Genomic DNA, 25,415 nt, shown 5'->3' on the forward strand with positions numbered 1-25,415 from the left:
TACCTTGTCTGCCTTCAGGGGAACCAGCCCTGAGTTAGGAGGTAACATTTTAAGCCCCGGTAGAAAAAATTAGTAGGTTTACTCGAGTCGGAAGGTTGTGGCCTACCTCACAACACCATCTCCCCCCCGGTTAAAGGATCAACCGGGTATAGCATTGTTCATCTGCTGAATACATAAGGTACAAACCAAATACTGACCGAGCCATGCAAAAATCGGGCACTATCCTGTTTACACTGCTATCGAAACTGAGTGACTCACTTGATGATAAATGCCCAGTTGTCTAGGCATATCGTGGACAGTTTTGGAGCCTGCAATACCACAGTTGGCGACCCACATGTATGCACCCTGCAGGCAGAACATCGGGAATCTGGAAGTGGTTGTAGTGAGGACAGCACCGGGGGATACAGAGTATCTACAAGACCTCAGACAGGCTAGTCATGAGAGTGCAGCCCTTGTCACTTCACTTAACATACTGAGTGAGGATGCAACTGCAAACACTTAGAGGCCGGGGAGCCACAAAAAAGTGCCTAGATGTCAGCCTTATACGGAGCCCAAGTACACCTCTGTACCATCACAAATGGTCTCTGCACTGGACCTGAAAGAATGGGATCTTCACCGTAAGCCTTTACTCCAGCTTATCAGCTCAAGACTATTTGTGTGCAGACTGCAACAAGAACCACGCTGCCTGCATGGTGGCCAAAATACATTAAGGATGGGAGTGGGGAAATCGTGTCACAGATGATGAAGCACAATGCAGTATGTTAATACATCTAGTGCCATGAACACTTAGTAGATCTTGGGTAGACTTTAGGAAATCTGGTTTCCCCATATTTAAATGACTGTTTTAGAGAGGACACATGACAATCTGATATGGTTGAAGCCAGATCTTTAATATTATTAACGTCTTAACATCTTCTTGTTATTATTATCTTTATTTTTTGGTTATCAATCGCATACAAACATGGTTGAGGCACTCGTTTATATAAAAAACAAGGGTTGTTGTTTCACTAATAATAAATTAGCTTAATGGGATCTATGTTAAATATCCTTCATAGATTACTGTCATTTAGGCAACATGTACATATTAAGTTTGGAACACTTTAACTCAGTCTATTTTGTTATATATCCCAGTTCAGTAAACCTATACATGGATTCTTTAATCCTCTTCTCAAGGGAGTAATAGATGACTTAACGTTAGCTGGCCTGTCCCCTAGGAAAACTAGATCCCTCACAATAAGTATTTTCATATTGATCCTTTAGCACTGATCTCATTTAGGATACATGTTTCATGCTCAAGCATATGCATATACTGGCTGATCCTGCTGTCGACGGCTGAGACAGTGGACTGTGATTGGTTCTGAGGCACAGGCGCCCAACATGTATTCTGATTAGAGTGCTGGATCATCCTCGGGGTCAAGGCTATCTCATGACCTCCTATATGACATAACTCCCAGATGTTTGGTCCCGATTTATAATTAAGCGAATGAGGAAGATGGCTTAAATGCGTCCTTTGGTGCCTTTAAATCGCTACGTCACACAGGTTGTCTAGTGTCTATACCCCAACCTCATAGACATAAGTAAATGAAGATTTTAATATAGTAAAATTAATATATTTCCTCAGCTCTGAACGTGGCGAGCTGCCTAGCTTTTTATTGTCACAAGACCCACCATAATATTAGACTTTATCTTATACTATAAGTTGTAGGATTAGTTATCCCTTACATACAGTACCTATTTATCCTCATATGTCATTATTACTTTACTATTATACCTTATATCATTCCAAGTTAGGTCTATTTGGTTTAATTTTCTTGGCATTCTTTTTTGAAAAGCATATCTAGGTATGTTTAGGGGCTGCTGATTGGTTGCTGCACATTTAGGCCTTGTTTTACTGGCTCACCCATGTGTATTGTTTTTGTTCAACAAAGATACCAAAAGAACAAAACAAATTTTATATTAGAAGTAAATTGGAAAGATGTGTTAAATTGTATGCTCTATGTAAATCATTAATCTGTCTAAATCATTGGACGCTCATAGCCATACCATATCTATTAGTAAAGGTAGGAGCAGTACTGTAAGAGTGTAAGGCATAGGGAAGAGACAACAATACAAATATTTAGTTTAGGTTCTTTTAATAAATCTTTTTACAAACATTAGTCAAACAATTAAATATAATAAAAGTAAATTACTTGTTACATCATGAATTATGGGTAAAAGTATACCAAACTGACTGCTATTCAATAAGCAGTTGACGAACAACATCACTTACAGTTGTTTATGATTCTGTAATACACTAGTTGGAAACTCAAGTCCTCTCTCTTCTTCCATTATGATTGAACATAAATCAAAGACATCTGTGTCACATGGAATCGAATTCAGAAACTTGCAGTCTGCTTTGCATGTTGGTAAATCATGGTCATTGGAAGAATAAGCAGGTCTTCTGTCCCCCACATGTGAGGTGCTAAGTAAATCATGTCAGGTATTCCAGATGGTACATTTGTGTTTTTAGAGGGACGTATGCGATGGGTATTTAAGACATTTCTTATGTCATTTAACTCCTCCTAAAAAGGAGACATTAAAATATATTGTTAGTGGTACGGTTCCTCTAATGATTCTCATGAGCTTCAGAGTTATAACACATACATTCATGATACATTCATCATCTCATAAATAAGTTATTTTGGGACTATGCCATAATGCATGATCATGCCCACTGTAATCTGCCTTAACCTAAACATAAGCCCCTAATGTCTCATCTGCAACATAAAGGGACATAAAACAAACAAACAAAAAATCATGATTTAGACAGAATAAGTCATTTTAAACTTTTTAATTAACTTCTATTATCTAATTTGCTTCAATCTCTCTGTTTATTTAGTTGAAAAACATATCTAGATAGGCTCAGGAGCAGCAATGCATTTCTGGGAGCTAGCTGCTGATTGGTGAAGGCACAAAAATGCCTCTTTTCATTGGTTCACCAGATGATAGTTCCCAGTAGTGAATAGCTGCTCTTTCAACAAAGAATAACATGAGAATAAAGCACATTTGATAAAAGAAGTAAAAGGGGGACATTTGTTTAAAATCACATGCTCTTTTTGAATTATTAAAAATAAGGAAAAAAAAGAAACATTTTGGGTTTCATGTCCATTTAACTCTTTAGGGCAGAATTATCAATGTCTGGCGAACATGATCCACTGTAGTGGATCATGTTCGCCAGACATCGCTGAATGCCGACAGCATATGCTTTCGGCATCTAGCATTGCACAAACATTTCTGGTGAATTGCTTATGCAATGCCCCCCCAGATTTAGTTGGCTGCTAGCAGGGGTGTCAATCAACCCGATTGTATCTGATCAGGTTGATTGCTGTCCGTGGCTTAGAGGCGGTGGACCAGTGAAGGAGCAGCGGTCTTAAGACTGTTTCCGGTGAGCCTTAAGGCTTGTGTGGAAATGGGCATCAGAGGCCATTTGGCCCTTGATAAATCAGACCCTTTGCCTAAACCCCTAAAGATGGATCATCCACCACTCTCTTAAAGGGACAGTAAACCTTAAAAATAATGTTATATAATTCTGCACATAGTGCAGAATTATATAACATTATTTAAGTGCTATAGTTCTAAAAGCCTTTTTTACCTTTTAATATGTAAAAATTATGGCGCTTTTACAGACCCGCTCTCTGCTCTCTGCTGAGCGGGTCTGTAATATTTAGTTAGCGTATCGGGCCAGCTGTATAGTCACAGCCCGGCCCGACCGCGCCATAGCACTAAGTGCAGCTTAGTCTTAGTCTTATTTTTAAGGTTTACTGTCCCTTTAATGCTTCTAACCTATATTAACCAACTTATATTCAATTACCCTTACATTAACCGATCATATTCTTAATTAAGCCCCACTACTCTCTTGACTCCCCTGACCTAACTACCTTAAAAAAATAAAAACTTACCTGTAAAAAAAATTACCCTAAAATTACAGAAAATCCATAAAATAATTAATCCTGTTCTAAAAAATACCCACAAATAAAAAAAGCCCTATTCTAAAAATAAACTACCAATAGCCCTCAAAATGGCCTTTTGTAGGGCATTGCCCTAAAGCAATCAGCTCATTTATAAAAAAAACCCCACTAGAACCTCTAACATTACACCCACACACACCCCAACCCCCCAATATAAAAATAAAAAACTAACACCTAATCTATTAAAAAACAACCCCCCAAAAAATAAAAAAAAATCTAACACTAACCCCATAAAGGTACTCACCGATGATGATGTCAGTGCTCCATCTTCTTCATCCAGGCGGTGGTACGTCTTCTTCATCCAGGCGGCTGTCCATCTTCATCTAGGCGTTGGTCCATCTTCATCATCCAGATGGTGGTAGCAGAAGTGACCCTCATCTTGCGATCTTCAACACAGAGGTCCTCTTCATACGGTCTCCAGCCACACACTGAATAGTGAATGTGAGGTACCCCTTTTATATGGGGGTACACTTGTAATCCAATTTAGTGATTTGAATCTTCAAACTCAAATCAGCCAATAGAATTAAAGGAAAAATGCTTCCAGTCTATTGGCTGATTTGAATGGTGATAATTTTTATAGCACTGCACTTGTAATATGGATTTGAGAGTAATTGCTTTTAAACTTATAGCACTATCGAATGCGTTCCAATTGTAATCTAGCCCAAAATGTACATTAAAGCCGTAGTTTAAGTTACCAGACAAAATAAAATGCATAGAAATTCTGAAATTAACTCATCCATTATAATCTAGATTACAAGTGGAACGCAAACCATTATGTGCAAGGTAAAAGGGGTTTATCGTGGCTGTTTGCACGCATTGGAATTTTAGCTCATATTACAAGTTGAAAGTAAACACGATCACTTGACCGCAATTGAAGTTAATGAAACAAAAAGTACCTAATAATATCAAAAGATGGCTAAAATTATGTAAACTACCCAAACCGCTACTGTGCAAATAGGGGTAAACAAAAAGTACATAAGAATATATAACGAGTAGCCATTTAAAATAGGTCAAACACCATGCCGTGTCACATAAAAATATAATTACACATAAATATAAATATAAAAATATAAATATAGATACAGCCTATTAAGGTACCTGTAAGAAGAATGATCACTAATAGCTCTTCGGCATCCAGAGACGATTAAATTCAGTGGATGCCAAAACCTGAAAAAAAAACAAAAAAAACAAGAACTAGCGCAACACTAATAAACAAAAATGAAAATAACAGAAATAAGGTTAAAGGTTACTTACCTGATAATCCAGTAGACTGCCTACACGTCAGGTTAGCGCATATTCAGTCTTCGAGGTGACTGTTATAAAAAGAAAAAAAGTGTCACAAAATACATCAAAAATACATTACAAAGTACAGTTACACTTATAATAACACCATCTAATAAAAATGATTTTAAAAAAATGCATAAAGTTAAAAGGGCTTAAAGATATGAAGTCTCAGGTGTTAGACAAAAAAAGGCAGATAAGGGTCTTTAACATAAAGATAAAGATAGATATGTATATATACTGTAACTATATATATATATATATTGTATATACAGTATATATATATATATATATATATATATATATATATATACACTATATATGTGTGTTTATATGTATGCACAGCTATATTTATGCATTTATATGTTTATATGTGTACAGGTATATATATATATTTATATGTTGATATATATGCCTATATATAATCATGCATATATAAATAGGTATAAATATATATATGTGTGGGCAAAAATCAGATATATGTATAAATATGTGTTTATGAAGAATTAGAACATATTCTTCTATGTGAAAAACATTGTATGTGAAATATTTATATTTTTATGTTGGGTAAGCTCACTTTAGAATATGCAATATGATTCATTGACTACTATGGGAAAATATGTTATCACGAGCACAATATTCTAAGTTTGGCTCTTTACGCTTGTCGCGTGAGCGAAAACAGTTTACTTTCAACTTGCAATACGAGCGCTACCCGACGCGTGCAAAAAGCTTTCTTCTAGCGGAGTTAAATACTTGAGCAGGAGCATTAAATAATGCTCGACTTGTAATCTGGCACAATATCTCTATAGTAAATGTATTATTTTAATTGAGGGTTGCAGAGTTTAATTTTGGAATATCTAATGCATTGATTTGGAACTTATACTCTGGCATTAATGTAAAATTGTTTAGTTAGAAGAAAAAAAAACTGTCTATGTCTGTATTCATGCATGGTGTGTATTTGTGGTGTGTGTGTGTGTGTGTGTGTGTGTGTGTGTGTGTGTGTGTGTGTGTGTGTGTGTGTGTGTGTGTGTGTGTGTGTGTGTGTGTGTGTGTGTGTGTGTGTGTGTGTGTGTGTGTGTGTGTGTGTGTGTGGTATTAGCTTCTGTATTGTTTTTGGCAATATATATGCTGCACAATAGTATGGGCTTGATGACTAGTTTGGCTTGGGTGTTTTATGTGGTCACAATGAGTTCACAGTCATTACTATGACATCACAAGTTTGCTGTAGTGATTTTCTCATTTTCCTGCTATCTTCTTCCTGTGTGTGTAATTAGGGGAGGGATTAGTTTATAAATTTAGTTCATTAACTCTCACCTAGATTACGAGTTTTGCATTATGAGCGGCTCGGTAATAATTTGCAAGTTATTGTCACCGCTCACCTCTCTATAGCGCTGCTATTACAGGTTTGCAAAAACCCGGCGTTAGCAGGCAATATGGCAGCAATGAGCTCCATGCCGCACACAAATATCAGCGATGCCTTGAGCTGGTTTTACGTGCTCGTGCACGATCTCCCCATAGACATCGATGGGGAGAGCCGCCTAAACAAAAGCCTAAAATCTGCAATAAAGGAGCTTTTCCTATGGGGAAAGAAAAGTTACGTTTACACCTTACACCCTAACATAAACCCCGAGTCTAAACAACCCTAATCTGCTGCCCCTGACATCGCCAATGCCTAACTAAAATTATTAACCCCTAATCTGCCGCCCCCGACATCGCCGCCACCTACATTACACCTTTTAACCCCTAATCTGCCGCCCCCAATGTCACCGCCACCTACCTACACTTATTAACCCCTAGTCTGCTGCCCCAATGATGTCGCTACCTACATTACACTTATTAACCCCTAATCTGCCATCCCCAACGTCGCTGCCACTATACTAAAGTTATTAACCCTTAAACCTATCCCTAAGTCTAACCCTAACCGTAACGTAATAGTTATATTGTAGCTATCTTAGGTTTTATTTTTATTTCACAACTAAGTTAGTATTTATTTTAACTAGGTAGACTACTTAGTAAATAGTTATTAACTATTTACTAACTACCTAGTTAAAATAAATACAAATTTACCTGTAAAATAAAACCTAACTTGTCTTACACTAACACCTAACATTACACTACAATTAAATAAATTACATTAATTAAATACAATTAACTAAATTACAAAAAAAATAAACTCTAAATTACACAAAATAAAAAAGAAATTATCAAACATTTAAACTAATTACACCTAATCTAATAGCCCTATCAAAATAAAAAAGCCCCCCAAAATAAAATAACCCTAACCTAGGGTTTAAAATAAATACAAATTTACCTGTAAAATAAAACCTAACCTGTCTTACACTAACACCTAACATTACACTACAATTAAATCAATTACATTAATTAAATACAATTAACCCCTAAACTGCCGCCCTCCCACATTGCAAACACTAGTTAAATATTATTAACCCCTAATCTGCCGCCCCAACGTCACCGCTGCCACTATACTAAAGTTATTAACCCCTAAACCTAACCCTAAGTCTAACCCTAACACCCCTAACTTTAATGTAATTAAAATAAATCGAAATTAAAATTACTATAGTTAACTAAATAATTCCTATTTTAAACTAAATACTTACCTGTAAAATAAACCCTAAGCTAGCTACAATATAACTAATAGTTACATTGTAGCTATCTTAGGTTTTATTTTTATTTCACAGGCAAGTTTGTATTTATTTAAACTAGGTAGACTAGTTACTAAATAGTTATTAACTATTTACTAGCTACCTAGTTAAAATAAATACAAAGTTACCTGTAAAAGAAAACCTAACCTGACTTACACTAACATTACACTACAATTAAATAAATTACATTAATTAAATACAATTAACTAAATTACAAAAAAAATAAACTCTAAATTACACAAAATAAAAAAGAAATTATCAAACATTTAAACTAATTACACCTAATCTAATAGCCCTATCAAAATAAAAAAGCCCCCCAAAATAAAAAAAACCCTAACCTAAACTAAACTGCCAATAGCCCTTAAAAGGGCCTTTTGCTGGGCAATGCCCAAAGAAATCAGCTCTTTTACCTGAAAAAAATACAAACAACCCCCCAACAGTAAAACCCACTACCCACACAACCAAACCCCCCAAATAAAATCCTATCTAAAAAACCTAAGCTCCCCATTGCCCTATAAAGGGCATTTGAATGGACATTGCCTTTAAAAGGGCATTTAGCTCTTTTTCTTTGCCCAAACCCTAAGAAAATAAAACCCACCCAAAAACCCTTAAAAAAACACTAACCCCCGAAGGTCCACTTACAGTTTTTGAAGACCGGACATCCATCCTCATCAAGCCAGGAGAAGTCTTCATCCAAGCGGGCAGAAGTCCTCAACAAGCTGGGAGAAGTCTTCATCCAAGCGGCAAGAAGTGGTCCTCCAGGCGGGCAGAAGTCTTCATCCAGATGACATCTTCTATCTTCATCCTTCTGAGGTGGAGCAGCTCCATCTTCAAGACATCCGGTGCGGTGCATCCTCTTCTGTTGACGGCTACTGAAAAATGAAGGTTCCTTTAAGAGACGTCATCTAAGATGGCGTCCCTTGAATTCCGATTGGCTGATAGAATTCTGTCAGCCAATCGTAATTCAAGGGACGCCAACTTGGATGACGTCCCTTAAAGGAACTTTAATTCTTCAGTAGCCGTCAACAGAAGAGGATGCTTCGCGCAGGATGTCTTGAAGATGGAGCCACTCCGCGTCGGAAGGATGAAGATAGAAGATTCCGTCTGGATGAAGACTTCTCCCAGCTTCATTGAGGACTTCTGCCCGCTTGGATGAAGGCTTCTCCCGGCTTGATGAGGATGGAAGTCCGGTCTTCAAAAACTGTAAGTGGATCTTCGGGGGTTAGTGTTTGGTTTATTTAAGGGTTTATTGGGTGGGTTTTATTTTTAGCTTAGCATTTGGGCAAAGAAAAAGAGCTAAATGCCCTTTAAAGGGCAATGCCCAACCAAATGCCCTTTTCAGGGCAATGGGGAGCTTAGATTTTTTAGATAGTATTTTATTTGGGGGGTTTCGTTGTGTGGGTGATGGGTTTTACTGTTGGGGGTTGTTTGTATTTTTTTTAACAGGTAAAAGAGCTGATTTCTTTGGGGCAATGCCCCGCAAAAGGCCCTTTTAAGGGCTATTGGCAGTTTAGTTTAGGCTAGGTTTTTTTTTATTTTGGGGGACTTTTTTATATTGATAGGGCTATTAGATTAAGTGTAATTAGTTAAAATATTTGATAATTTCTTTTTTATTTTATGTAATTTAGTGTTTATTTTTTTTTTGTAATTTAGTTAATTGTATTTAAATAATGTAATTGATTTAAGTGTAGTGTAATGTTAGGTGTTACTGTAAGACAGGTTAGGTTTCATTTTACAGGTAAATTTGTATTTATTTTAACCAGGTAGTTAGTAAATAGTTAATAACTACCTAGTTAAAATAAATACAAACTTTCCTGTGAAATAAAAATAAAACCTTAGCTAGCTACAATGTAACTATTAGTTATATTGTAGCTAGCTTAGGGTTTATTTTATAGGTAAGTATTTAGTTTTAAATAAGAATTATTTAGTTAATGATAGTAATTTTTATTTCAATTTATTTTAATTATATTAAAGTTAGGTGTGTTAGGTTTAGACTTAGGGTTAGGTTTTAGGGGTTAATAACTTTAGTATAGTGGTGGCGGTGACGTTGGGGCAGCAGATTAGGTGTTAATAATATTTAACTACTGTTTGCGATGCGAGAGTGCAGCGGTTTAGGGGTTAATATGTTTATTATAGTGGCGGCGATGTCCGGAGCAGCAGATTAGGGGTTAATAATTTTATTTTAGTGTTTGCGATGCGGGAGGGCCTCGGTTTAGGGGTTAATAGGTAGTTTATAGGTGTTAGTGTACCTTGTAACACTTTAGTTATGAGTTTTATGCTACAGATTTGTAGCGCAAAACCCATAACTACTGACTTTAGATGGCGGTACAAATCTTGACGATATAGGCTGTACAGCTCACTATTTAGCCTTCCAGGCAAAACTCGTAATACCTGCACTATGGAAGTCCCATTGAAAAAGGACTTTTTGAACGGTGTGGTAGTTATGTTGCGTTTCGGCCAAAAAAGTGTGCGGTACACCTATACTTGCAAAACTCGTAATAGCAGTGATAGTGAAAAAGCAGCATTATGAGGCTTTTTCACTCATAACGCAAAACTCATAATCTAGCCGACAGTGAGCTTTGCTCTGTGAGTGTTTGCTGCATTGATTTTCTCTGTTAAAGTAAGATTTTCTGTTTGAGAGTGAAACAAGGGAGTTTTTTTTTTTTTTTTTTTTATAATCAAAGATTTTTATTGAGGCAATACAAGAAAAAGAAAGACCATAAACATAATATACATTTTGCATCACTTTGGTAAATTTTGCATACAAGACATTGTTTATCCATTGGACAATATAACCTTTATATAGAAGAGAATAAAGAGATCTTAATTCAGACATCATATAAGTCTCACACCAAAAAAGCATAATGAATATAAAGGGCATTGTAAGCAAGTACAAAATCAAATGCATATAATCAAGCATTACCTCTTTTTTCTTTTTGTTTCCTATATAAATGCATAAGAAAGTGGTAAAATTGGAACAACCCGAAAAACTTATACTTCTTATAGAGTGATATGTTAATTATAAAAGAAGTGTATTTATTGTCTGGAAATTTACAAATTATAGGGGGTCATAACAAGTTGCTCCTACTAGATGCATGTAAGTAGAGGGCAAAGTGCCTCATATTCTTTGTAGACAGAAGGCTAAGAGCAACTTATAACAGAACGATATGAATAGTGGATTAATACCGCTTATTTGTCCACCTAGAATAAGGGTGGACAGTAGCTAAAAGTGAGGGTGGGGGGGGAGCAATAAGCTATATTGGGTGAGCCCCTCTCCTGGGGAAATGTCAGCTATAGACGATGTGGGAAAAAGGAGAAGGGGTATGACCCGCAGGCAACCAGTACCGGCGGGAAAGGAAGGAGAGGTGCCCAGCAGTTAGTAGAGAAAGATATACAACTTCGAAATACTGTAAAAAATGTACATGTATATTCTAGGATCAAACCGAAAAGGTATAATCAATGCCTGTTTGCCTAGGAGAACGTGTGTATGCAGTCCCTAGGGGTTGACCTGTAGTTGAAAACATAGTAGTCTAGTACGTCCAGGCCTGTTAACCAATGTATAAAACAGACGTAACACAATAAATCCTGTCAACTGCAAATGAAGTACATTAGAATCCAGGTATACCTAATGATGGTTTCTCAGCAAGCATAAAATATCAGAAATGTGACTAAACCTGTTATGGACTAATAAACCATATGGGATACAAGTACTAATATTATCTACAACACCATTCTCTACGTAGGAAATTATAATTGGTGTAAAACATGGGATTAACATATGTGCCATATAGTATATCAAAATACAAAAATAATAATAATGTAGTACAAGCAGCATGTAATATATAATGATATGTCTTGTAAAATAACCTGCTGATACTAGTGTAATTGTCATAGGATAAAAGCTGGGCCACTGACTTGTGATGCTAAAATAGTGGGAGACATGAACCTCTGAAGCTTCCGGTGAAACAATTAAACGAATGATATATCCCAGTAGGGAGGTATCTGTGTAAATGCCCACTACACTGTAACATATCAAAAGCTGCAGGGTTCATAATTATGATATATACATGGGGTCCCATGGTCATAGGCAATAGACAGCATTATTGCAGTAAACACAAGTATAGTAGAGCGAGGAGAGGTCATGTACCACTGTTAGCATAAGTAAGAGCTATCAATATAGCATGTAATCATCACCTGCTAAAACCAGATGGGAGAGCAATACTACATATATTTATGGTGTAAACAAACTAGCATATATTGTAATCAAAAAGAAGTAGTACAGTTAGAAGACATATCACACTATTAGTCGGGTAATGCACGATAAGGTAGAATATGGTAGGTGGTACATAACAAATAAAATAGCAACTGGGAGAGGAGGCATATGATATGAATTGCAGAGTGGGAAAAACTGTTTAACCTAAATACAACAGTACCCTTTACAGCATGCCTCATCTTAAAATAACGAACCCCAACCAATGATAGGCAAGTTATCCAGCTATGTTTAAGTATAGTGTTTTGGTCCACAGCCGGCTAACCTGAATGCAAGTGCTCCCTTTGTTGTAAAAGCGCACATGAACCTAAATATGCTAATTTTCCAAAGGAGTGTGGAGTATAACAACATACGGAAGCTCAGTAATATATGAAATGGATCCATTACTATACAAGTGGGCTACAGGGTTTGCTTAAAATACACCACGTATCTCTATATGGGGCCACATGTAAAAATCAGACACAGAAATCGTCATAAATACTTGCACTACTAGCATAATATATATGAATGGTCCCAACTCAGAGTCCCATGGTGTGTCGGCAGCATTATCATTCTATCCCCAATCGAAGTGCCATGAAAATTGGGCGATGCAGAAGAGTGTGCCATTGAGGGTAGAGTTCTGGGCCCGACATACTTGTCAAAACTGGAGAGCCGCGGTGTATGTAAGAGCGCATAGTCACCGCCGATAAAACCTCTGGACTCACAGAAAAGCGGTCAGATGTGCCAGGAAAGCCCACTTCAAAGCATTGGCTACTCTTCTTTCTCGGGCGGTCGGCCGCATCCGCCCGGTCTAGCAGAAATATTGCTTCCGTCATGGTCTCCTGTTCACTGGCAGTTAACGTAAGAGCATTATCAAGACACTTCAGGATCTGTGCCGCTTGCGTCTTCATGAGAAGTGACCCAGTAGGGAGTATGCAATTTTGAGCAGGTTCATCCTCTTCATAAACAGGTTGTATGCTATTGCTCTGCATACCTTGTTGGGCTATGACATCCATATTGGAATCGCTGTCGTCGTCCTCTTGATGCCGGGCTCTCACTAAATCAATGAGTTGCGCAAAGTTACTATCGATCTTCTTAGCCAGGGTGACCAATAAGTCTTTAACATTTGCATGGGGCTTCATATCTATGTTGGATTCTTATACTTGTAGTGCGTGCTGAGATATGTGGCAGTTTCCTAATATCGAAACAAGGGAGTTTTTAAATAGTTTTATGTTTAAGGGTTGCATTTTGAAACTTAACAGTTTTTTTAAGCTTGCTTTTAACTTTTAACTGGTTCTTTTTTGTTGTTGTTTTTTTTGGCGGGAGAGTTCCCTGCCATCTTCTTTCTGTGTGTGTAATTAGGGGAGCAATTGGCTTCACCTTTGTGGGCCTAGTTTATAAATTTAGCTCATTAACTCTGTGAGCTTTGCTCTGTGTTTGCTGAATTGATTTTCTCTGTTTAAGTAAGATTTTCTGTTTAAAGGGACAGTCTACAACATAATTTTTATTCTTTTAAAATATAGATAATCCCTTTATTACACGTTCCCTAGTTTTGCATAACCAACACAGTTATATAAATACACTTTTTAACTCTGTGATTATCTTGTATCTAAGCCTCTGCAAACTGCCCCCTTATTTCAATTCTTTTGACAGACATGCATTTTAGCTGGCTCATTGGAACTCCGTGTGCATGAGCACAGTGTTATCTATATGACACATATGAACTAACATCCTCTAGTGGTGAAAAACTGTCAAAATGCCCTGAGAGAAGAGGCGGCTTTCAAGGGCTTAGAAATTAGCATATGAACCTCCTAGGTTTAGCTTTCAACTAAGAATACCAAGAGAACAAAGCAAAATTGGTGATAAAAGTAAATTGGAAAACTGTTTAAAATTATATGTCCTATCTTAATCATGAAAATTTATTTTGGACTAGACTGTCCCTTTAAGTAAAGAGTAAGTGAAACAAAGGAGTTTCGGCAAACAAGGGATTTGAGTAACCAAGGTTGAATATAATTATTTTATATTTTTAATTTAAACCTTGTAGTAAAACATGTCTAAGTATCTCATTCAGTGTACAACTTGCCATATGTTTGCATCACTGGAGCAGCCACTTCAGGGATTATATGTCTGTGCATAATGTCTCTTTAGAAACTCGCATTGGAGTTCTGGAAGAACGTATTGCAACACTGGATGAAATTTAGACTTGAAATGGAAATGGATATGACTGAGCTGGTTGTTAAAGGTTCTAGCAGTGGGAATCTGGATGATTCTGATGGGGATACTCCAGAATGTAGCTGGGTCAAAGATAGAGTAAAAGGTAAGCAGAAGAGACAGGCCCATTCTGAGCTGATACACCCCAACAGATTTGCCAGATTGAGTAAATATGTTGGGGATATTAGTTCAAGGGTGGCATTGTCAGAGAGGGCTGCTCTGCTTAGTATTTTGAACCGTCCTTTAGTCATGGAAGATAATCATACTATAGTGAGCACTCCTTAAGTTATGGAAGTGGGGCATACTATAGTGAGCAGTCCTTCAGTCATGGAAGTGAGGCATACTATAGAGGATAGTCCTTCAGTCATGGAAGAGGGGCATACAAGTCTGGGCCTGAGGCAGATGGTAGTTGTTGGAGACTCTATTATTAGGAAGGTTGATCAGGTAATTTGTCATTCAGACCCCTTAAATAGAACAGTTTGTGGTCTTCCAGGGGCTAGTGTTAGGCATATTGTTGAGCGTATTGATAGATTGTTAGTGGGATGTGGGTCTGATCCTGTAGTCATGGTGCATATTGGTACTAATAAAGGAATCAGCGGGAGTATCCTAAAAAATTACTTCAGTGACTTTGGGTAGAAATCTTAATTCAAGGATCTCCAAAGTAATATTGTTGGAGATATTACCAGTGCCATGTGCTAACTCAGTAAGGCAGAACGAGCTAAGATCAGTTAATGCATGGTTAAAACATGGTGCAAATTTAGGGGGTTTTCTTATTAGACCACTGGACTGACTTTTCACTTGGGTACAATTTTTACAGTAAGAATCGATTGCACCTGAATGACATGGGCACAGGTATATTGGGGGAGAGGGTGGTAGCACGCTTAGAGAATCTGTTAAACTAGGCCAAGGGGGGAGGGTCAGTCCAAGCATAATAAAATAGAAAGATCAATCTGTGAATATGTCAAACCTAGAATATCTCAAGGAATGGATGACCTAGGATATCTCACATTAGAAAGTTTGGAGGAAAGTGCACCAAGTAGCAGCAGAAAGCACATGGAAATTAAATGTATAACAGCAAATGCAAGAAGCATGATGGGTAAAATGGGGGGGCTGGAGCGCTTAGTTAAAGAAGAGGACTATGATATTATCAGTACAACTGAAACATGGTGGGATGATTCATATGACTGGGCAGTTAACATACGGCTAGATTACGAGTTTTGCGTTATGAGTGAAAAAGCCTCATAACACTTCATTTTTCCTACCGCTGCTATTACAAGTTTCCGTAGCACCACAAATATCACCATCTACGCTCAAATACATACCGCTCACACAGACCCAGTAGTTAATGATATATCGATAACAAAAACATCCACAAATCACTTCAAAAACATTACACAAAGTACACTTACACTCATACAAACACTCGACAATATTTTTTTTTTTGCATTAAAATTTCATGTCAAAATATAATGGATCAAAGTTACGAGATCTCGGGTGTTTGAAAAAAAATGCACAAAAACCCATTTGACTTACATAGACATACGGGAACATACACTCATCTAGCTACATCTAACTACAAATATTATCACATACATACACAAATTGATACATATAAACAACATATAGCACATTACCTACACAAAACATATTTTTATTATGAAATTAACGCAATTTAGCTACTTTTTTTACAGAAGAACATGACGTCACCCACTTTACGCTCAATACAAGTGTTGGATTTTATTTCTCTTGAAATTTCTCTCCTCCATTGACTTCTATGGGGAATACATGCTTGTGCACGCAACCGGCAGATTTACCTAACGCACGAAAAAATTTGACTTTAAAACTCGTAATACCAGCGTTAGAAATGGGGTGCTAATTCATTCATTCTTGCGTTAGTCCCGCTATGACAAATAGATCAAGAAATTACTATTTCCCTATGGCGTTATGGCTTTTACTTGTGTGAACATCACTACAACATCACATTCTTAAAAGAAATTACATTACATCAACTAGAAATCAACATAAATTCTATCATCAACAATACAAAATCGTTTTAAAAATAAAATCATATTCAAACGGACAGATAATTATTTTTTATATTTCATTATTCACAAACAGTAGCCAATTGTAAACACGTCTCATTTACGTATATTATAGCATTTCATTTATTAAAATCATATGCTTGGATGAAAAGAATATCTGGATAGGCTCACCAGATGATGATTGATGGATGCACATACATTTTGCCTTTTGCCATTGACTCATACATGTGCATTGATATTCTGGCAAAAAAACACATATAAACAATGAACACATTTACATCATACAACTACATTGGAAGGTTGGTTAACATTGGATTCTCTCTCAGAATCATGAAAGATCAATTATGGATTTAGTGTCCCTTTAACATCACGATTCACTCATAATATACCATTAGGAATTACGTACAATAATAACATATCATTATAAAATATTAGAGCTGTCACTTTTTTGGAAGGAACAACAATGCTATACTGCTTTATATAAATCAGCATATGTGAGAGAGAATCGCAATACATACATAGATGTACATAACACACATCACACAACAACAAAGCACACATTTATCTTTTTAATCATCACACAATAAGAATGTTGTAAAATAAAACAACAGAATGAAGATTTGCAAACTAGACAGGCTGGTTGCTAATATGATGACAGCATTCTAAGCTTCAACCATACAGATTACAACATTCGGACTGTACTGCCCCTTTCAGCAGTTTCTCACTCAATACTACATATAAGTAAACGAGAGTTTGGAAGATCTTCATTATTATTGCGATATCAATGGGACACGTAAAATATTGAAATCTCGCCAATCACTTATATATAGAATATTATAGATGTCACCCGTTACTGTCTCGTTTGTCAACATTGAAACATTGATCAATCAGATTCTATGCCATGTCTATGCACACATTACACACAAGTATGTACATTCATTCATGTTAGCCTGGACATGTGCTTTTTACTTTAAGATCACGTTTAATAAGTATTTGTTACGCATATGAACAAAAATCATGAAGATGCACTGTATATGTTACATTTTACACTTTCACATTACGATTCATTGGTGCCAAAATAAATTTCATCAAACACAAGAAAATCCGTCCACTTTGAAAGCATTTGCGCTGCTCACATACAATCAAGTGTATACAATTAGCAATCATTATGAACACGCTACCATTGGACATATTGCACTATAAATCCCCCAAACAACATGGCCAAAGCGTCCATTGTGATCGACATTGTATCAAATCACATCTGTGTGTTTGCATACCTTGTTACTCCTTGTGTGTTTGCTCTGCTGTTTAGCTTTGTGCTGTTTGGTTTGGCAAATATGGATGATCCGCAGTTAGTTGGTGCTGGTACTGTTGCATGAGTTGTGTACAACAAAATCAGGTGTGCTCTCCAAGAGAGATGTAGGACTCGTCTGGTTCGAGGTCCTCGTGTTGAAAGGGTGAGGCCCACCTTGGATAACATGAGCAATTTCGAGGTTTATGACAAGTATAGGCTCAATCGCGAACATAAGTACATTATCTGGAGCCACGTAAACAAACATATGCGGACTGCAATCCCTGGCATGACCAAGATGCTAAGTTGCATACACGTCCTGGCCTCCGGAAGTTTTCAATCCGGAGAGGGGTACATGCATGGGCTGTCTCAGGTTACCTTCTCTGTGGTTTTTGACAATTTTCTGGACGCCATGGTACGAGTTTGTAAGCTTTATATAGGATTCCCTCAAAATGATGGTGATTGGAGGAGCCTGAAGAGGGAATTCTATGCAATAGCTTGAATGCCCAATGTCTTGGGAGCAATAGATTGCACCCACATTGCACTGCATGCTCCAGCAGATGACCAGCCCTTTCAAAATCGCAAATACTTTCATAGTCTCAAAGTGCAGTTCGTTTGCGACGCACAGATGCGGATTATGAATGTGTGTGCGAATTTTGGCGGGGCTTGTCATGATGTCCATATCTTCAGGCAGTCGTCCCTGTGGTGGCAGTTTGAGGGCAGACAGTTTCCCCATGGGTGGCTCATGTTGAGTACTTGTGCACAACATGGTTAATTAGTTAGACAATTGCCAATGTAATCTTTAAAAACAGCTGTGTTTGTGTAATGTGCAAAATGTGCAGTTATAGGATGCAATTTAACCATTTATTTCTCTTTTAGCAAATGTCTAGTTTTAGATCCAAACGCATATGTAGCATGTCCTAGCTTAAATGTGCAGCTATAGGATGTGCTTTAACCATTTAATTGTCTCTTTCAGCAAATGTCTAGCTTTAGCTCCACACAGATATGTAGCATGTCCTAGCTTAAATGTGCAGCTATAGAATGCAATTTAATCATTTAATTGTCTCCTTCAGCAAATGTCTAGTTTTAGCTCCAAACGCATATGTAGCATGTCCTAGCTTAAATGTGCCGATATAGGATGTGCTTTAACTATTTAATTGTCTCTTTCAGCAAATGTCTAGTTTTAGCTCCACACAGATATGTAGCATGTCCTAGCTTAAATGTGCAGCTATAGGATGCAATTTAACCATTAAATTGTCTCTTTCAGCAAATGCGTAGATTTAGCTCCAAACGCATATGTAGCATATCCTAGATTAAATGTGCAGCTATAGGATGCAATTTAACCATTTCTTTCTCTTTTAGCAAATGTCTAGTTTATGCAAAAAATGCATATATAGCATGTCCTTGCTTAAATGTGCAGATATAGGATGCGCTTTAACCATTTAATTCTCTCTTTCAGCAAATGTCTAGTTTTAGCTCCAAACAGATAAGTAGCATGTTCTAGCTTAAATTTGCAGTTATAGGATGCAATTTAACAATTTCTTTCTCTTTTAGCAAATGTCTAGTTAATGCGAAAAAAGCATATGTAGCATCAGCCAATCAGATTTTTTCTACCTTAATTCCGATTGGCTGATAGAATTCTATCAGCCAATCGGAATTGAAGGGACGCCATCTTAGATGACGTCCCTTAAAGGAACCTTCATTCATCGTTAGTCAGAAGAAGTATGTTCTGCGTCGGCGGGATGAAGATGGATCCGGAAGAAAGAAGATAGAATATGCCGCTTGGAAGAAGACATCGCCCGGATGGAAGACCTCTTCTTTGCCGCTTGGATCAAGACTTCGCCCGGATGGAGGACTTCTTCTTTGCCGCTTGGATCAAGACTTCTACCGGATGGAGGACATCTTCTTGCTGCGCTTGGATCAAGAATTCGGCTTGGCTGGGTGAAGACGACTCAAGGTAGGGAGATCTTCAGGGGGTTAGTGATAGTTTTTTTTAAGGGGGTTTGGGTGGGTTAGAGTAGGGGTATGTGGGTGGTGGGTTGTAATGTTGGGGGGGTATTGTATTTTTATTTTCAGGCAAAAGAGCTGATTACTTTAGGGCAAGGCCCCGCAAAATGCCCTTTTAAGGGCTGGTAAAAGAGCTGATTACTTTTGTATTTAAGAATAGGGTAGGGAATTTTTTATTTTGGGGGGCTTTTTTATTTTATTAGGGGCTTAGATTAGGTGTAATTAGTTTAAACTGCTTGTAATTCTTTTTTATTTTTGTAATTTAGTGTTTGTTTTTTTTGTATTATAGAATAGTTTATTTAATTGTATTTAATTGTAGGTAATTGTAGGTAATTTATTTAATGATATTGTAGTGTTAGGTTTAATTGTAACTTAGGTTAGAATTTATTTTACATGTAATTTTGTATTTGTTTTAACTAGGTAGCTATTAAATAGTTATTAACTATTTAATAGCTTTTGTACCTAGTTAAAATAAATACAAAGTTGCCTGTAAAATAAATATAAATCCTAAAATAGCTACAATGTAATTATTAATTATATTGTAGCTATATTAGGGTTTATTTTATAGGTAAGTATTTAGTTTTAAATAGGAATAATTTAGTTGATTTTAGGAATATTATTTTTTTTAATATAAATTATATTTATGTTAAAGGGGTGTTAGGGTTAGGATTAGAGTTATGTTTAGGGGTTAATAACTTTATTATAGTAGCAGCGACGGTGCGGGCGGAGATTAGGGGTTAATAATTGTAGGTAGGTGGCGGCGATGTTAGGGAGGGCAGATTAGGGGTTAATACAATTTATTCTAGTGTTTGCGAGGTGGGAGTGCAGCGGTTTAGAGTTAATACATTTATTACAGTGGCGGCGAGGTCCGGTCGGGAGATTAGGGGTTAATAAGTGTAGGTAAGGTAGCGGCGACGTTGGGGGGGGGCAGATTAGGGGTTAATAAATATAATATAAGGGTTGGCGATGTTAGGGGCAGCAGATTAGGGGTTCATAAGTATAACGTAGGTGGCGGCGATGTCGGCAGATTAGGGGTTAAAAACTTTTATTAGGGTGGCGGCGATGTGGGGGGCCTCGGTTTAGGGGCTCATAGGTAGTTTATGGGTGTTAGTGCACTTTAGAGCACAGTAGTTAAGAGCTTTATATTCCGGCGTTAGCCCATAAAGCTCTTAACTACTGACTTTTTTTGGCGTTATGAGTCTTGTCGGTAGAGGCTCTACCGCTCACTTCTCCCAAGACTCCAAATACCAGCGTTAGGCAGATCCCATTGAAAAGATAGGATACGCAATTGGCGTAAGGGGATCTGCGGTAGCCAGGAATCGCAGTAGGGAAGTGAGCGTTAGACCCTTTCCTGCCTGACTCTAAATACCAGCGGGCGGCCAAAAGCAGCGTTAGGACCTGTTAACGCTGCTTTTGACGGCTAACGCCAAACTCTAAATCTAGCCGTTAGTTTTCTAAAAGGTCTTGTAAGACGAAGATGTTTCATTGACAACCATACCTTTTCTCCAACTGAGTATGAAGGAGCTGGTCGTCTGCATAAATCGTAATAGAATTTATGGGTTTCCTGGCCTTAAGGATATTCTCCTTAATGACTGAATAAGTTTGAACAATTGAGTTGACAGTATCATTAACCAAGGGACACTTACTGTTCCTGTCTGACAGGAGATGGAAGGAGGGATGGAATCCGTAGTTGGCAAAGAAAGGTGAGAAATGAGTGGTTGAGTTCACTGTGTTGTTATATGCAAACTCTGCCAAAGATAAATGTGAACTCCAGTCATCTTGCTGAGCTGAACAATAACAACGTAAATACTGTTCTAGCCACTGATTGGTCCGTTCTGTCTGGCCATTGGTTTGAGGGTGGTATGATGTGCTAAGATGATGTATCCTTAAAGATGAACAGAGTTCTTTCCAAAATCTTGATGTAAATTGGGATTCTCTATCAGATGTTATAGTTGATGGAATTAATTTGAGACCTCTTTGATGAGTAAATCACTGTTCTGTTTTGCGGTAGGAAGGGAATGAAACGGAATAAAATGAGCCATTTTAGTGAATAAGTCTACCACTACTATAATGGTTGTGTTGTTATTATCCTTAGGTAAATCAACTATATAATCAATAGCAATATCATCCCAAGGTTTAGTTGGCACTAGCAATGAGAGGAGTAAACCATGAGGTTTACCTTTTGACTGTTTAGAGATGGAACAGATTTTACAATCTGCAACATGTGTTTTAACATCTTATGTCATTTTAGGCCACCAGAAAGATCTCTTAAGTAGAGCCATGGTCTTGTGAACACCAAGGTGACCTGCTAGTGGTGAATCATGAACTATGTTTAGAATAGATTCTCTGCATGAATTTGAAATGTAGAGAAGATCTTTATGCATGTATAATCCATTTTTATCCTTGTTTAGGACATGAGAAGGTTTGTTTTTATCTTTTTCTTGAAAATCTTTCAATCTGGATGGTGTTAATTGAACCAAACCTAGGAAACAATCGGTAGGCAGAAGTGGTTCTGGAGGATGGCAGTTTTTTGGTCTTTCTGGATAGCTGGATAAGGCATCAGCTTTGCCATTTCTCTTCCCAGGTCTGTAAGTGATGAGGAAATTAAATTGTGAGAAAAAAATACTCCACCTGACCTGGCGGGCTGATAAGGTTTTACAGGATTTAAGGTATTGTAAGTTCCTGTGGTCAGAGTAGATTAATATAGGCTCTTCAGTACATTCTAGTAAGTGTCTCCAGTGATCAAAGAAGGACTTAATAGAGAGCAGTTCCATCTCTTCAATGGAGTAATTTAACTCTGCAGGTGAGAAAACACGGGAAAAATAGGCCACAGGATGGAGTGGTTCGGTGAACTTTTTTTTTTTTGTGAGAGCACTGACCCTATCGCATAGTCTGAAGCATCCACTTCAAGGATAAACTGCAAGGACGGATCAGGGAACTGAAGTATCGGGGCAGTAATGAATCTATTTTTTAGGAGCTGAAATGCTTGCTCTGTGGTATTATCCGATTTTAAAGAGTTTTCTGTTTTGTAAGGTTAATGAGTGATTTTAAAATGGCTGCAAAATTGTTGATGAACTTGCGATAAAAATTCGCAAAACCAAGGAAACATTGTATCTCCTTTCTAGTGGAAGGTTGAGGCCAATTCTGTATAGCCTGTACTTTGGTCTGATCAATTTCAATACCTGTAGGTGATATATGATAACCCAAAAATGAAATGTAACTGCTATTGAATTTGCACTTTTCCTTTTTGGTGTATAGGTGATGTGTTCGTAAACGAGAGAGAATATGTCTTACATGAGTAATGTGTTCCTCTAAGTTTTTGGAGAAGATAAGGATATTATCTAAATAAATAACGATATAAACATCAAGGATAACAACAATAGAAAATTATCCCAGGCGAAACAAACACACTCTAGTGGATATCTGAACTTCGGTTTAAAATGTCACTTTAAGGCAATGTTCCGTGAAAAACAGGCATATAGGCTTAACATACACACCCCCCAAGGAAGCTTCAACAACCTCAATCCTCCAAGGCATCCACTGATGCGGAATAGGGTGAAAGTAAAAGACTCACCCTTCTGCCATAGGAGGTTTCTTATCGGCCCAAAAGAAACTTAGTGGCGAACTCCTCAGAGGTATAATCCTAAATGGGGACAATCTGCGGCTAAAGCCGCCGGTTCACCTATAGGAATTAACTCCTCTCCGTACCGCTTCTAATTTCAAATGTCGGGCCTCCGCAGCTTGGCGTGTGACGTCATCGGGGTTGTGCGTAGTTGGGGGTGTGCCGCCTTCAGCCTATCACCATCCAGGAGACACGGTGCTTGCACTGTATTGACTTCACAGTGAAAACCGAAGTTTGAGGATCTTCGAAGGGACAAACTGCCAAAGAACAGGGACTCCTTGTCATCCCAAAGTAAATAGATAGCAAAAGATGAGGCAGCAGTCGGTTCCTTGTATGCGTAAAAACCAATTCTTTATTCTTCTTGTTTAAAACATTACTTCACATCACAGCAAACAGGTAAAAGGAATGCAGGTGGTTGACTAGTTTCGGCAATGCCGTAATCATAAACCTGCAATCACTTAAGAGGTGAACATATTTAAAGGGATTGCTTAACACAGTGATTGGTCAATGTTAATGGGAGGTTACAACCCCTCCCTTACATATTAACCTCTTACTAGTAAATTACTTGTTGCATCTAAATGCAGCATTTAACATGAAAATATTCCGACTATGGCTATAGAACATCAATTAAATCGCTTGTTTAATACAAAATACAATTTATAAATTTATACAATGCAATGATCTAGTAATCTTGAAAGCTGACCTGCAGGTTAGAGCTCTATGCAATGAGCGGAGAAAACCTTTACTAATAGATGTAGAACCTTTCATTTAGAGCTAAGGTGTATCAAAATCATGTCAGAAATAGCAATGGTTAATTATTCAACACTCAATAGGCTGTTAATGAATATGTTTCCAACGATATACAAATATATATATATATATATATATATATATATATATATATATATATGGTTACTAAGTTTGTAAGGGCCATCTTAAATTTTACGCCTAGTTTAGAAAACGTAGATGCCATCAATAATAATAGGACCATTCTCATGATAAACAAATATTGCTTTAAACCTTAAAATATTTTGACAGATGTGTGGTGATTAATAACACCAACAAATTAATTTGCCATAAGAGCTATTATTAAGGAAAAAACATGGGAAAACTATTTGATAATGATAGCCATTAAATATTTTCTAGCACATGTATGTTACTATTGAGTATGTTTAAACACATTCAAAGTGCCCATAGTAATATATATTATACATATAGCCAGTCCGTGAGTTTGAATCTATAGAGCAGAAACCAGCTTGTCAATCACAATATTGCAACAATATATGTGTGTGTTTTGTTTTCAAGAGAAACTATTGCCAGATCAGTCACGGTGGAAGATTGGCAGTATTACAAATATTACAACTATTATGATTGTTACAAATATGGTCTAGTGGGCACCAGTCCAAATTAATGGGATAAATATGTAAAGGGTAACAGTGTAGGTAATAATGGAACTCTCAGCAGACCTCTGAAAAGACCCTTAATATATAAGCTCAAAAATAAATATCATATAAAGTCAGAGTGGAAAATATTCATTAATGCCAATGATTGATGAGATCAAACTCAGAATTGAAGCCCTCCGGCACCTGTGTATGGAGTTTGAAAATCCAGAAGGCTTCCTGTCTGGCTAGAATCTCATCTTTATTACCCCCTCTTGAGGGTTGCTTAATCTGTTCAATTGCCCTCCAATTAAATGTACTGACATCTCCGTCGTGTACCTCAATGAAATGCTTTGCCAAAGCCGAACACGTTTTTTCATTTTTGATATATCCTAGATGTTCTCGTATCCTCATACGGACATCTCTCGTAGTCATACCTACATATTGCCGGCGATGTTGAGTGCATTCAATGAGGTACACGACGAATTGGGTTGAGCACCTGATGCATCCTTTTGTATCAAATGCATCATTGGTTACATAAGAGTAGAATCTCTTTCCCTCTGTTATAAAGTCACACGCCTTACATCTGCCACTGCTGCATTTGTATGTACCATTCACAGCTAGCCATGTGGCTGATGTCTCCTTTTGGGGTAAAAGGGATGG

This window comes from Bombina bombina, chromosome 1 (genome assembly GCF_027579735.1).
Source record: "Bombina bombina isolate aBomBom1 chromosome 1, aBomBom1.pri, whole genome shotgun sequence".
NCBI lineage: Eukaryota > Metazoa > Chordata > Amphibia > Anura > Bombinatoridae > Bombina > Bombina bombina.